Source organism: Psammomys obesus, unplaced genomic scaffold (assembly GCF_907164565.1).
Source record: "Psammomys obesus unplaced genomic scaffold, mPsaObe1.curated_primary_1811, whole genome shotgun sequence".
Taxonomy (NCBI): Eukaryota; Metazoa; Chordata; class Mammalia; order Rodentia; family Muridae; genus Psammomys; species Psammomys obesus.
Genome location: NW_026590061.1, coordinates 2,057,920 through 2,070,039, shown reverse-complemented (window position 1 = coordinate 2,070,039; position 12,120 = coordinate 2,057,920). Strand labels below are relative to the sequence as shown.

At 47.5% G+C, this 12,120-nt stretch overlaps 1 protein-coding gene across 11 annotated transcripts in view; it reads left to right on the top strand.

Annotated features, from left to right (window-relative positions):
* Ppfibp1 (PPFIA binding protein 1) overlaps nt 1-12,120 on the top strand; it is a 129,547-nt gene that overhangs the window by 40,656 nt on the left and 76,771 nt on the right. For 8 of the 11 annotated variants that reach the window (XM_055605585.1, XM_055605593.1, XM_055605592.1 and 5 more), the window contains one exon: nt 3,657-3,740. The gene's annotated coding sequence lies outside the window, so the exon portion shown is untranslated. Of the gene's footprint in view, nt 1-3,656; nt 3,741-5,169; nt 5,200-12,120 lie in introns of all 11 variants that reach the window. The other 3 variants (XM_055605591.1, XM_055605588.1, XM_055605587.1) reach the window with 2 other exon arrangements.

Genomic DNA, 12,120 nt, shown 5'->3' with positions numbered 1-12,120 from the left:
CTGCCCCTCAGTAATCCAGGGGGAATTTCTGTGGGCAAGTTCAGGCAGCACTTAACTTTCTTGTGGTTCCTTTTTACTTAGATGTGTTAAAGGGGTTGTTACAAAGTGTTAAGTGTAGACTTTTCCTCTCTTTAAAGTATCTACCAGAACCCTTGACGTATATCCAGCAGAGATGTACTGATGGGGTGGTGGGACCCGGGAAGTGACTGACTTAGCAAAATCTATTATGTCTAATTATTCTTTGTCACGGGCTGAGGCTTTTTTTGTGGTACTGTAATAAAATACTTGAGGCTGAACAAGTTATAAAGGGAAAAAGTCTTCTGAGGGTAGGGCTCAGCTTTGTATGCCTGGGCTTGTTCTTGTAGCCAGTGATGGTGGGCTGAAGGGTGAGCTGGTTCAGCCTTGGCTGCCTTTGGTTCTGGGATCCAGGCCAGAACTCACATTTTCCCAGAAGGACCCGGTAAAGATGACGGTTGGGTCTGGGCCTAGAGCTCACTGTAGAGTGCTTGCCCAGTCCATGCTGGGGCCCTGGACTCATTCCGCAATATCGTTTTTTAGAAAGGAGAGAGGGGACAGGGGATGACGGTGTGTTTCACTGTGCTTTGCTAGCTCACCGGGTTTCACACTGGTGAAGTGGTTTTGATTGTTTGCTTTCATCGCTTCACTCCTCACAGGGCTTTGTGCTCTTAGCATCTGTTGCCTTTATCACTCCTGTTGATTGTTTGTCCAAGCAGCTCAGGGAGTCACTTTAGCTAAGGTGTGCAGAATTATAATACAAAGGAAGGTAAAATTGCTCTGCCTGCTGTCACCCATGGCCACTGGCTCCTGGCTGTTCTCAGAAGCGCCTAGCTGGCATTCCTACACGGTTGCTTTCAAAGCACACACATCTGAGAGCTCACAACCTCCTAAACACCAGCTCCACGGGATCTGACACCATCTCCACACGCGCGCGCGCACTCACAGGCACACACACATGCTCTGCCTCTCTCTGTCTCTGTCTCTCTCTCTCACACATGTACACTCACACATATACACACACTCACACACATGTATAAATCTTTTAAAAAGGGAAATGGATTATCAGTTGAACTTTATTTTTGGAGTGCAGCTTGATCTGAAATCAGGCTTGTCTGCATAACTGCCATTGACTGCGAAAGTGTGTCTATGAAGCTAACTTTAAGAAAAGCAAAATGAACAGATACTTCCCTGGTGGGATTGGATGGGTGTGAGAAACTCCTTGAAGACCGTCTGTGCGTCCGTTCAGGCCTGAAATGCCCTGGCCACAGTGTTCTGTTTCAGTGTTGGACCTGTTGCTGGCAGTCTTATAAAAAGAGGAGGCGGAGAAAAGAATAAAAGTCAGTAAGTACCTTCAGCCGGAGCGGGTCTTTGCTCCCCCTGGATCGGGCACCGAGGTTACTTTGTCCGTGTGTCGGGGGGGGGGTGTGTATTAATACGCACTAATGGCGTTTCTCTTGTGTATGAAGTATGTAAGAGAGGCAAGGGCGGCTGAAGTCAAGTCTTGCGATGTCACGTGTGGCCCGCGTGGCTGCTCTAGGACGGAAGCCTTCAGTGGCAGGCATCTCCTTATTTCTTCTACCTTGACACCCACATCTGGCTCCATCTGTAGGACCCATGTGGACTCAGCAGGGTTAGAGAGAAAGTATTTGGGGCAATTCCATCTCCAAGCTGTATGAGTTCCCCTCCCCTGCCATTACTCCCTAACCCAGGGCTTCCTAAACTTTCTACCTGTCACCCGTTTCCAACCATGAAATTTTTACATCACCTGGGAAATAGGCACATGAAGTAGGTATACAGGTCAAACAGCTGTTTGACTTAACTGTCAAGGAATAAAAATTCATTCCAGAGGGGTTCTTTGGTGCATGTTAATGATTAAAGATGGAAGGCTGGCTATTTGGCGTCGTAGGACATTGAGCATCTTAATGCTCACACAGCCCAGGATGCCTGCAACTTGTGAAATAGCACAAGGGGCCTTGAACTTGGGACTCTCCTGCATCTGCTTCACAAGAATATTTTGATTTTATAGTGTTTAGTGCTGAGAATGCTCCTTCCCTTAAGTATGGGAAATAAAATAGGCAAAGTATGTTTGGGGCTATTTAAGAAAAATTTGAAATTCTGTTTTAATCCGAAGTCAAAATCCATTTTAACCATTAAAAAAAGAAAGAAACTCGAGCTAGCCATTCAACAGAAAATTTAAAAACCGAGCATTGTAGCACAACATCATCTAAAGCTGCTGACGCGCTGATATGTGCTGAGGAGGGGTGTAGGAAGATTCTAGAAGCCTCTGTTTTCACTGCTGAGCCGCCATGTTTCTACAAGACCAGAAGGCATTGCGTGCGTGCTAAAATGCTCAGCCTATAACATACATTGTCTTTTTAAACTTGTAACCTTTTAAAGGAGACTTTTTAATGTGAAAATGCATCAACAAATACACATATATTCACATTCGCCTTTCCACACATAAGGGGAGGACGGATACAGAAAAGTGAATTATGATAGGGTGTGTTTCAAACTGCTTTCTTGACCTAAAATTATTCTTTTTTTTTTTTTTTTTTTTTTTTTTTTTTTGTTCTTAAATTATTTTTTTTTTTTTTTTTTTTTTTTTTTTTTACATGGTGGTTAAATGAATAAGCATGTAATTAATAGTGAAAGTGTACAGCCTGAGCTCCATGGCTTGGGAACGGCCGTTCTAATGTGTAGATAGTCACTGAGATGCAGGGTTTGGAAATGGCCATGTGTTAGAATGGGTGACTTCCTTAAACCAGCTGTGTGTGTGTGAGAGAGAGAGAGACAGACAGACAGAGACAGAGAGACAGAAAGTAGTTAGAATGAATTGATTTTATTTTAACAGTCCCGAACCCGAGCTGAGGTGTCTCAGTCCGTGTCATGAGGGCATGTTTGGCAAAGGCTGTGCTGTGTGTTCACTGCTAAGGCTGGGTGGGGTCAAACAGTATGCAGTGAACTTCCAGAAACATTCAAACTTGTTAAGGTTTGAATTGATTTTTGGCCACTGTATATTCTGAACCAAATTTTCATGACTCTACATTCAGTTGTGCGTCCCGAGTCAGGTGTCTCCCGTGGCTCAAAACAGTGTACCAACAGCTTGCACAGGAGTCAGCATTGTGGGTGACCTAGACCGGATTCTGAAGGACGCAAGATGTGAGCTTAGCCCCACAGAAATGCTGAGCCCTGTTTTAAGAGGGGCTGGAGCACCCTGAGATTGCACCCAGCAGGGGAGCCTAGAACAAGTATCTGGGCAGATACATACTGACAGATAATAAAACACGATTTATTTATTCATCCGACCGCTGTTCATAGAGGACCTGCCATGTGCTTTGGTTGGAGAAATTAATGGTGAGGATTTTAGCAGAAAATGTGTTCTTAAGGTGCTTTGGAGGCTGACTGTAGCTGAGGGGCACAGAGAGGCGTGGAGCCCTAGAGGCAGAGGAGGCGGCGCTGGGTGTGGGAGAGGAAGAAGGTGGCAGTCCTTTCTGTTTTACTAACTCCTGTGATAGTAGCCTGATGTGCTCTGTTTATGTAACAGTCTACCACCTCAGCCCCTTTTCTTGCTGTGCTATGATTTTTTAAGTTTGACTATGATCTGAAGTTTGTGTAAACATAATTTTTATTTCTTTCAGTTCAGAACTTCTATGGATCAGTTTGCTAAGGACGTGCAAGATTGGAAGAGCTGAGAGAAATCAGCGTTGAACCTTTTTCTTAAGGTGAGTAGGCTTACCCACAGCTGGTCATTTCTGGCGTCCTCACACCTGTAGTTAGCAGTCGGCACATCACATCTGAGAACTCACGGCACCTCCCTCCTCACAAGCATCTAAGCGCAGCATGGTGAAAGTGGGCCTGTGCAGGTTTACACACGTCTCCTGGGCACTCAGCGAGCCAGTCTTCGCCTGGCACCAAGTGGGCAGCGCAGCATAGTCGCGCCCTCTGGCTTTGGCCTTCTTACCCTGTGGAGGTGTGTGTATGTGAGCGAGCATGTTGACCCTCTAGTGACCCCGAAGGCGGAGGAAGGGTCTTCATGCGATTTACTGGCCTCCCTCTCCCCATCCTCTGGCCAAGTGGCAGTGCTGTTGCTGAACATGTGCTTAGTGGTAAGTGCTTGACTGACCTGCTCAGACTTACTCTGTAAGTTCTCATTTTGCCTCTGCCAGGCACTCCTCTGACCTGCTGCCTCCCGCACCCCTGGGCACGTCCTGAGAATAAGCAGTAGACAACGCCAGTGGCTAAGTGGAGGGAGGACAAAGAGGTCAGAGTGTCTTGCCAGCCAGTGGGGTGCTGAGTGGACACACACTGTCTGACTTTGTGATCGGCACATCTTTAGTAGTGTTAGAATGCTATTCCTACTGGGGGGTGCTGGCGAACACCGTTAATTCAGCACTTGGGAGTCAGAGGCCAGCCTGGTCTACAGAGTGAGTTCCAGGACAGCTTGGACTACACAGATCTCCAAAATCAAAACCAAAAGCTGGGTAGTAGAGGTGCACACCTATAATCCCAGCATTCAGGGAGAAAGAGGCCGGTTGATGTCTGTGAGTCAAGGCCAGCCTGGTCTACAGAGTGAGTTCCAGGACAACCAGGGCTACACAGAGAAACCCTGTCTTGACAAACAACCAAAAATAAAACTGTAAACAAAACACAAAAGAAAGCCATCCCTGTCACGGTGGTGACAGGGCACTGGAGCCTTCTGCTGGGTGACGGTGACTCTAATGTGTGTGAACCCTCAAGGAAGGAGAGGAGGGAGGTGCTTGCTTCTGAACGAGCAGCTTTCTGTAGGCTGACAGAAACGGTGGGGCAGCTAGCACACAGGGCTCCTGTTGTGCAAGGCCAAGGGCTGTGGGGATTTTAGAGCATCCTGGGATTTCACAGCTGTGAAGTAGGCATCGGGGCTCTGCGCCAGGCTCGTGTGTTTCCTGTCCTCTTCTGTTGCGGGATGAAGGCGTCCTTTGTGAAATGCATATTCTCTGGTTGTCATGCTGGAAGGCAGGCGCCTGCCGAAATTCTCAGGTTCTGCATTGTAGTCACGGTGGCTAACAGTGTTCCATGTAGGTGCTGGCTTTGTTTCATTGTTCAGATAGTGAAGAAACACATGTCTAAGAGCATCATTTAAAATATTAACATTGCCATGTGTTTTAATTCTAGCACTCGGGAGGCAGGAGCACGTGGATCTCTGTGAGTAACTCAGCCTTATCTGTCTACATAGCAAGTTCCAGGACAGCCAGGGCTGCACAGAGCCGCCCTGCCTCAGACAACAACTCCTCAAATAAAATTAAATAAGAGCATTACGGTGGCTGTGTCAGGGCATGTCTGCCCTCCTAGCGCTTGGGAGGTTGAGACAGTAGGATTCTGTTTTTGAGGAAGCTTTGGACTACATAGCTGGCCCCTGTCTCCAGAAATAATTAAATTGAGATATCGGAGTACATGGAATTAATAAAATAAAAACAAGTGTTAGATTGTGCCTTCACTTAATCACTGTGGCTGTCATGAGCCTGACAGCAGGAGCAGCACAGGGGAGTAACATGTGTTCATTTGGCTTGGGAGTCGTTCTTGCAGCTTGATACTGATAATGTCATGTGCATAGTGGCACAGCTCGTGCCTTGGTTTCTGCTTTGTGATAATGAGCCTTGTTTTCTTGGCCAGGGACAGCCTGTTGTACCTGGTTATACTACTTTTGGGGTGGCTGGAGCCATGTAAGAGTGAGGTGGGGTCCCTGTCTTCCTGTGCCTTTGGCTTCTCTTCTTTGGCATGAGAAAGGTGGTGGGATGAGATGGCTCCCGCCACACAGGCCTGCCTCTGCATCCGTGAGCACTGTGACTTGGCTGTCACAGGCGGTCACTGCCTTGAAACAGTGTCCCCCACCAGCCCATGCTTCTGTTCTGGTGTGCTGTTTTCTTCAGACCCCGTTCCCATCTTTATCGCTTTGTTTCCTGACTACCTTTTGTGGACCAAGCATACTTAGTCTGAATATATTTTACAAAATATATAAAACAACAACAACAAACAAACGCTTGAACATTCCTAGTCTGAAATCTGAAGTTTTCCAGTACCTAACACTTCCTGAGAATGGTGCTAAGTTTGGATTTTGGAATCTTTAGGGGTATAGATTTTTGGACTGGGGACAGCCCATTGGTAAAGTCTACATGGATATTAGGAATCTGAAAAGAAAATCCCGGAATCGGAGCCGCTTCAAGCCCATCCAGGGAGATGGCCAGCTGTGCTGCTGGGGTGGCAGTCCTTACCTGCGTGCTGACCGCGCTCTGCTGGGTGCTTTTCCTGCTCACCATGGAAACGTCTCACTGTGTGAGTCACAAGCTTTTCCACAGCCTTTCTTTCTCTCAGATCTCTCCAGCAGACACCCAGACTCCTCCTTCGAAGCAACTGGAAAATTAATTGCTCTTTTTCCCCTCTTCAGGTAAACACTCATGAGTGTGTGTAGAGTTTGAGGAATCAAGTGCTATTTGCTTGTCTTACCAAAGCGGCAGAATCTTTTCTGGATCTTCAATTCCTAGGACATTTACAGCCAATGATTCGGAGATTCCTTTCTGTCTGTAGAGGACAAGTGTGCTAGAGCATTACTGCGGACAAAGACACAGCCTGCCTGTTTAACAGACAGTGAGAGAGAGAAAGACAGAGAGGAGAGAGGATAGAGAGAGAAAGAAGAGAGAGAGGGGAGAGGAGAGAAAGAGAAGAGAGAAAGTGGGAGAGGGTGATTTTTCTTTCAGGTCTTCATGTATTTATTTATTTAATTAGAAGACCATACACTCTTTGTAATGGCGACCAGATGTGAATTTCTTTTTCTTCCCTCCGTCTCTTTCTCCTTCTTTTCTTCCCTTCTTTGGAGGCAACTGGCTCCCACACCAAGGCTGCAATAAGTCAAGGCCTCCCATTGCTTCAGAAGCAGAAAAATATGGACTAGACTTAAGTGGTTTGCAAATTCCCCATTTAGTTCTAGGGTCTGTGCGTCATGATCAAAGGCCCGAGGCTCTATCCATGGGGGCACATTCTTTCTGCCTTGGTGCCTGTGAGCAGCTTCTGCTAAACCCAGAGCTGCTTTAGTCTTCAGGAGACGCCACTGCTGCAGCGCCTTAGGGGCTCTGGGCAGCAGGATGTAGGAGGTGCTGGTAGAAGTTACGGCAGTGTTGAGGTAGAGATACAATTCCTTGTTGTCGACCGTACAGTAATGCCTTCCTGTTTACACTTGTATCAAAATGCAGATTGCCGTGGCACTGTCAGGTTTGCTTGTCTGCCTGGGTTTTCCGTTACTCCTTCCCATTGTCGTAATCCTGGCTCAGCCTTAGATCGTTAGGGCATTTGATGCGGTATTTAGATTTTAGAAGAAAAGGTCAGCAGCTGTCTTGCTGGGTTATTCTGGGTATTTTGTACTATATTTACTTTGGACCTAACTTTTCTCACCCTTGTTCGTTGATTAGCTGTTCCTCTCTTCGCCTTGGCCTCTGCTTGGTTGGACGCTGTTCAGCAACTCTGTATGTGGAATGCCAGTTAGGTTCGACAGATAAGTGTCAGGCTCTGAGGAGAGCTGGAACACAGGGCAGAGCCCTCCACTAGTGCCTCCGGTTCTAGGTCTGGGAATACTGAAGCAGAGAAGCCAGCCTCCAGGGCCTGGGCACTGAAGTCGTTTACTACTTGAAGAAAGCTCTCACCAAGAGGACATGTGGTTTCTGAGCCATTCTCCAAGGTTTTGAATAACTTGGAGGAATTTGAACTGCTTTATTCTTCTTAAATTTTGAAAATTGTACAAGGTATCATTTGCTTAAACAAGTGAGACTTTGAAATTGTTCTAGGAAAATTTTCCATTATGTGAGAACTGGCTGCCAAAGGCAGAAGGTGCCAAGGGGTCAATGCTCATATCCAGGATTGTGCAGAAATGCAGTTGTTAGTGACTTAGGTTGGATGTGTGCCTGGAGCTACTAGGCAGGGAGAGCCTCATACCATGAGACAGAAGGAAGTTTGCATGACAGCCTAGCCAAAGGCAGCCATGGGCAATTGGAGGGCATCTGAGATCTTCAACAGCCAAAAAACAGTGGCAGAGGCCCCAGGCATGGCACATACCTCTAAGCCTAACAGGAGGCTGAGGCAGGAGGATAGCGAGTATGAGGCCAGACTAGCTTACATAGTAAGGCCCTGTCTCAGAACAACAACAAAACCTTGTTAATGGGCTGTGCAGCCCAGATGGAGAGCATTTACCTAGCATTCGCAAGGCCCTAGCTCTGCAAAGAAAAAATTATACATTAAAATTATATGTGTGTGTGTATGAAACCATTAGTGTAATAATGTCACTCAAGAAGCAATGTATCAATGGCAGTAACAAAAAGCTCAGCCGAAGTCTTCTGTTTTTTTGGGTTTTGAGGCAGTGACTCACTATGTAGCTCAGGCTGGCCTCAAACTCACAAATTGCTGGCCTCAGCTTTCTACATTGCTGGGATCGCAGGCATATGTCAGCTTGCCTCCTTGACCAGTTATCTTTTTAAACATTTAGTGTGTGTGCGCGCGCGTGTGCGCGTGTGCAAGTGTGCGCGTGTGCAAGTGTGCGCGTGTGTGCGCGTGTGTGCGTGTGTGTGTGTCCGGTGCCCACGGAAGGCAGAAGAGGGCTTCAGATACACTGGAGTTAGAGTTTTAGATGGTTGTGAGGTACCATATGGTGCTGGGAACTGAACCTGTGTCCTCTAGCCCTAGGCCATTTATCTTAAAGACTTTGTTCTGTGGAGCTTGAGATGCATGCCAGGGTCTCCTGGCAAGCAGAATGGCAAATACTGCTAGGATGGTACCTTTGTGTCAAGCTAGGCCTGTGCTGCAGTCTGTGTTGTTTTTGCCAGAGTCTGACACAAACCAGTCCTTTCAGAGGCCTTTCACCCACATGTGCCTGGGAAAGGTTAACACCCGGGCTCCAGGCAGGAAATGATAAGAGTAGCAGGCCTCCAGTCATTGGCCTTCCCTCAGGAGAAAAGAACACACCCCTAATGCACAGCACCCCTAACCAGGTGGCCAGGGAAGCAGCAGCCCCTCCTTTGTGAGGCTGAGTGATTCCAGAAAGGCGAAGATGCCAGACCTGTCCGCCAGAGTGGCGCAGGCTCCGGGGACTGGGTGTGGTTTCCTCAGTCTGTGGCCTGGCCTAAGCCTGGGAGACAGCGCTGGAGAAAAGTGTCTGTGGTGAGGTTCTCCTCTCCAGGCCTGGTGTAATTGGATGGCTCTCATCTGCTGTCACTGTATGGGAGTTATACTCTGTAAAGCTGGCATGAATCTGAAATAACTGGGCATTTTTCCTAGAGGAAATACAGTTAATTTCCTGCCGGCCTCTGGTCACAGCATTTTAGTTAACTAAATTAGTACCTAACCTTGTCTTATGTGTTTCTGTTTAGACACTGCTTAATGGTTGAATCATTAACCTTCAGCTCATGGCCAAGTGCCTTCTGACCATGCCTGCACAAAGCTTGGCTGGGAAACATTCCGCCTGTCCCAGTGTTTCTCAGCTTCCCTGACCTGGGGGTATCAGGCAGCCCTTCAGCACCCGGCGAAGGGAGAACTTTGAAACAGGAAAACTTTCAGTGAGAGTCGTGCCACTGTGAAAGCTTCAGGATAAGCCTTGGAAAGGGCATTTCACAGTGTTGGGGCCAAGCTGGACCACAGGGCAGACAGCTCCTGTTGCCTGGAGTATACATGAGGACGGAGAGCAACCACTGGTGCCTGCGTTCCCCAGGCCCCAGCTGCAGCCATCCTGAAAGCACCCAGAGTAGTGGTTTGGGTTTGCACACTGTTAGCACTGGACACATTTCATAAACAAAACGTGAAGACCTGTGAGTAAAGTGACCCCAGTTGCTGGTCATGTGGTTGAGGGACAGATATACCCCCAGAGAAGCTGTCAGAAGGTTGTGAAAGGAAATGACATTCCACCCCAGATCTTATCTACCTAAATTGTTTCCTGCAGATTAACCATTCATTTCACCAGAGGTTTATCATGGAGCTGCTGTATGAGAAACTGGGTCAGGGGCTTTGGGGCATGCAGAGATAAGCAGAACATCAGAGCCTTTGTCTGCTGAGAGAGAAAGAGGTGGACATGAGTCTCTGTTCTGATTTCTGCAAGTCAGAGTGAAATGAGCATTTAGTGCTTTGAGGACAAGGAAGGTGGGGAAGGCACTAAGCAGCGCCTGCTCCCTTCTGTAGCGTGACTTGAGTTTAGCCTGCTCCTGAAGGGTTCATTTGGAGAACAGAGGAGAAGCAGAGTGGACCCTGGGGGGGGCAAGGCTAGGCAGTTCCTGACAGAGGAAGCAGCATGAGCCCAGGCCCTGAGGCCGAGCGCAGAGAGAAGCCTGCAGAGGCTCTGACGGCAAGTCTGAGGCCAGAGTGTTGAGGTGTGTGGGGAGGACTGTCGAGGCTGTTCTGGGACGGCAGCGAGCAGCACTTAGACTCTGTAACATGGCTGCCGTTAGCACGTGTACCAACTACTCCTTACCGCCTTTTCTGTTAAAGGTCCCAGATAGGTCCAGTAACTTTAGAATTCACAGCAGGTTAAGTTGACCCGGGACCGAAGCCGGGAAGCCTTAAGTCTGTTCTTTAACCCGGGATCAAAGATAAAGCTGTTTCTGAATGTTGTAAACTGCTCGCAGAGTGAGCAGTCTGTGCCGGTGTGTGTTTGTTTCCGATGGCCTACGCCTCAGTTGTGTGCTCCCTGGTGTGCACCGTTCTCTCAGCGCTTGGCCTCTGCTTTTGATGTGTACTGGTCCTGCCTGGTGAGGAACAGAGGCTCGTACAGTGAGTTCTTCCCAAGGCAGCCGAGATGGCAAGTCCTGGAAAGGTAAGCTCATCGAAAGGATAGGGATTTAACTCTAATGAGCAAAACTATTCTTTCTAACCTCAGCAAAGCTAAGTAAGCTGAGATCCTGTGCTGGAAGAACACTTTGATGCCATTCTGCTCCCAGCTAGACCGGTGTGTGCTGCAGTTAGGAACTGAGGATTCCATAGCTGTGCGTGAGACTGGAGGTTCCTCGGAGCCCAGGACTCCAAGACAGGTCCCAGGATGCACGGGGGCGTCTGGATGAAGAGCTGCCCCCTTCCATAACCTCAGCAAGTTAGTACGCGGTTGGTTCAACTGTGTGTGTGGCTAAGGTATCTGCAGTGAACGTGTGTTAGTAGAGCTGGGCTCCCTGGTCCCTAGAGTTTATTTTTCCTAATGGTTTCTTGGTCTTTGTTTTTTTTTGGGGGGGGGGGGGGGGGGGGTGTTTTTTTTTGTTTGTTTGTTTTTTTTTTTTTTTTTGAGACAGGGTTTTTCTGTGTAACCACTCTGGCTGTCCTGGAACTTGCTCTGTAGACCAGGCTGGCCTCAAACTCACTAAGATCAGTCTGCCTCTGCCTCTGCCTCCCGAGTGCTGGGATTGAAAGTGTGTGCCACCACCGATGGGCTATTCTGTTGTTTGTAAAGAATCAAAGGTGTTCTGTTACATAGCCTTACTGTTAATGGCTAATGACTGAATGGCTAACACAGCTGCTCACCTGTTGATAATGACTGTGACAGCTGTTCCTGGTTGTCAGCTTGACTACATCTGGAATTAACTAAAACTTATGGGGCTCAGTATACCTGGGAGGGATTTTTTTCTTAATTAAATCATCTGAAGTGGAAGACCCACTTTTAATCAATCTTTTGAGGTAGGAAGATACACCTTTATTCCAGGTCTTTGAGCTGAGACATGGAAGAAGGAAGCTTGGTCATGGCTTGTTTGCTCTCGCTGTTGCTGCAAGTCCATCTGACCCTGGCATTAGAGCCTGCTTCTTTAGGATTCCAGCATATCCTGACTATCAGCCAAGACACCCAGCACACGGACTCAACAACCACCATATCCCTGGACCTTCTGCTGGTAGACAGCCACTGTTGGACTCGGTGGACCACAGCCTGTAGGCCCTAATGAATGTATAAATGTTATATATATTTATTATATAAAATATATGAAGAATAAATATAAATTCATTCTGTAAGTTCTGTTTCTCTGGAGAATCATGACTAATACATCTACTTAATTATATACTGTCCATATTTCGTTTTTTTTTTCCAGATGTTACGAAAAATCCTAAGATCTGTTTAGC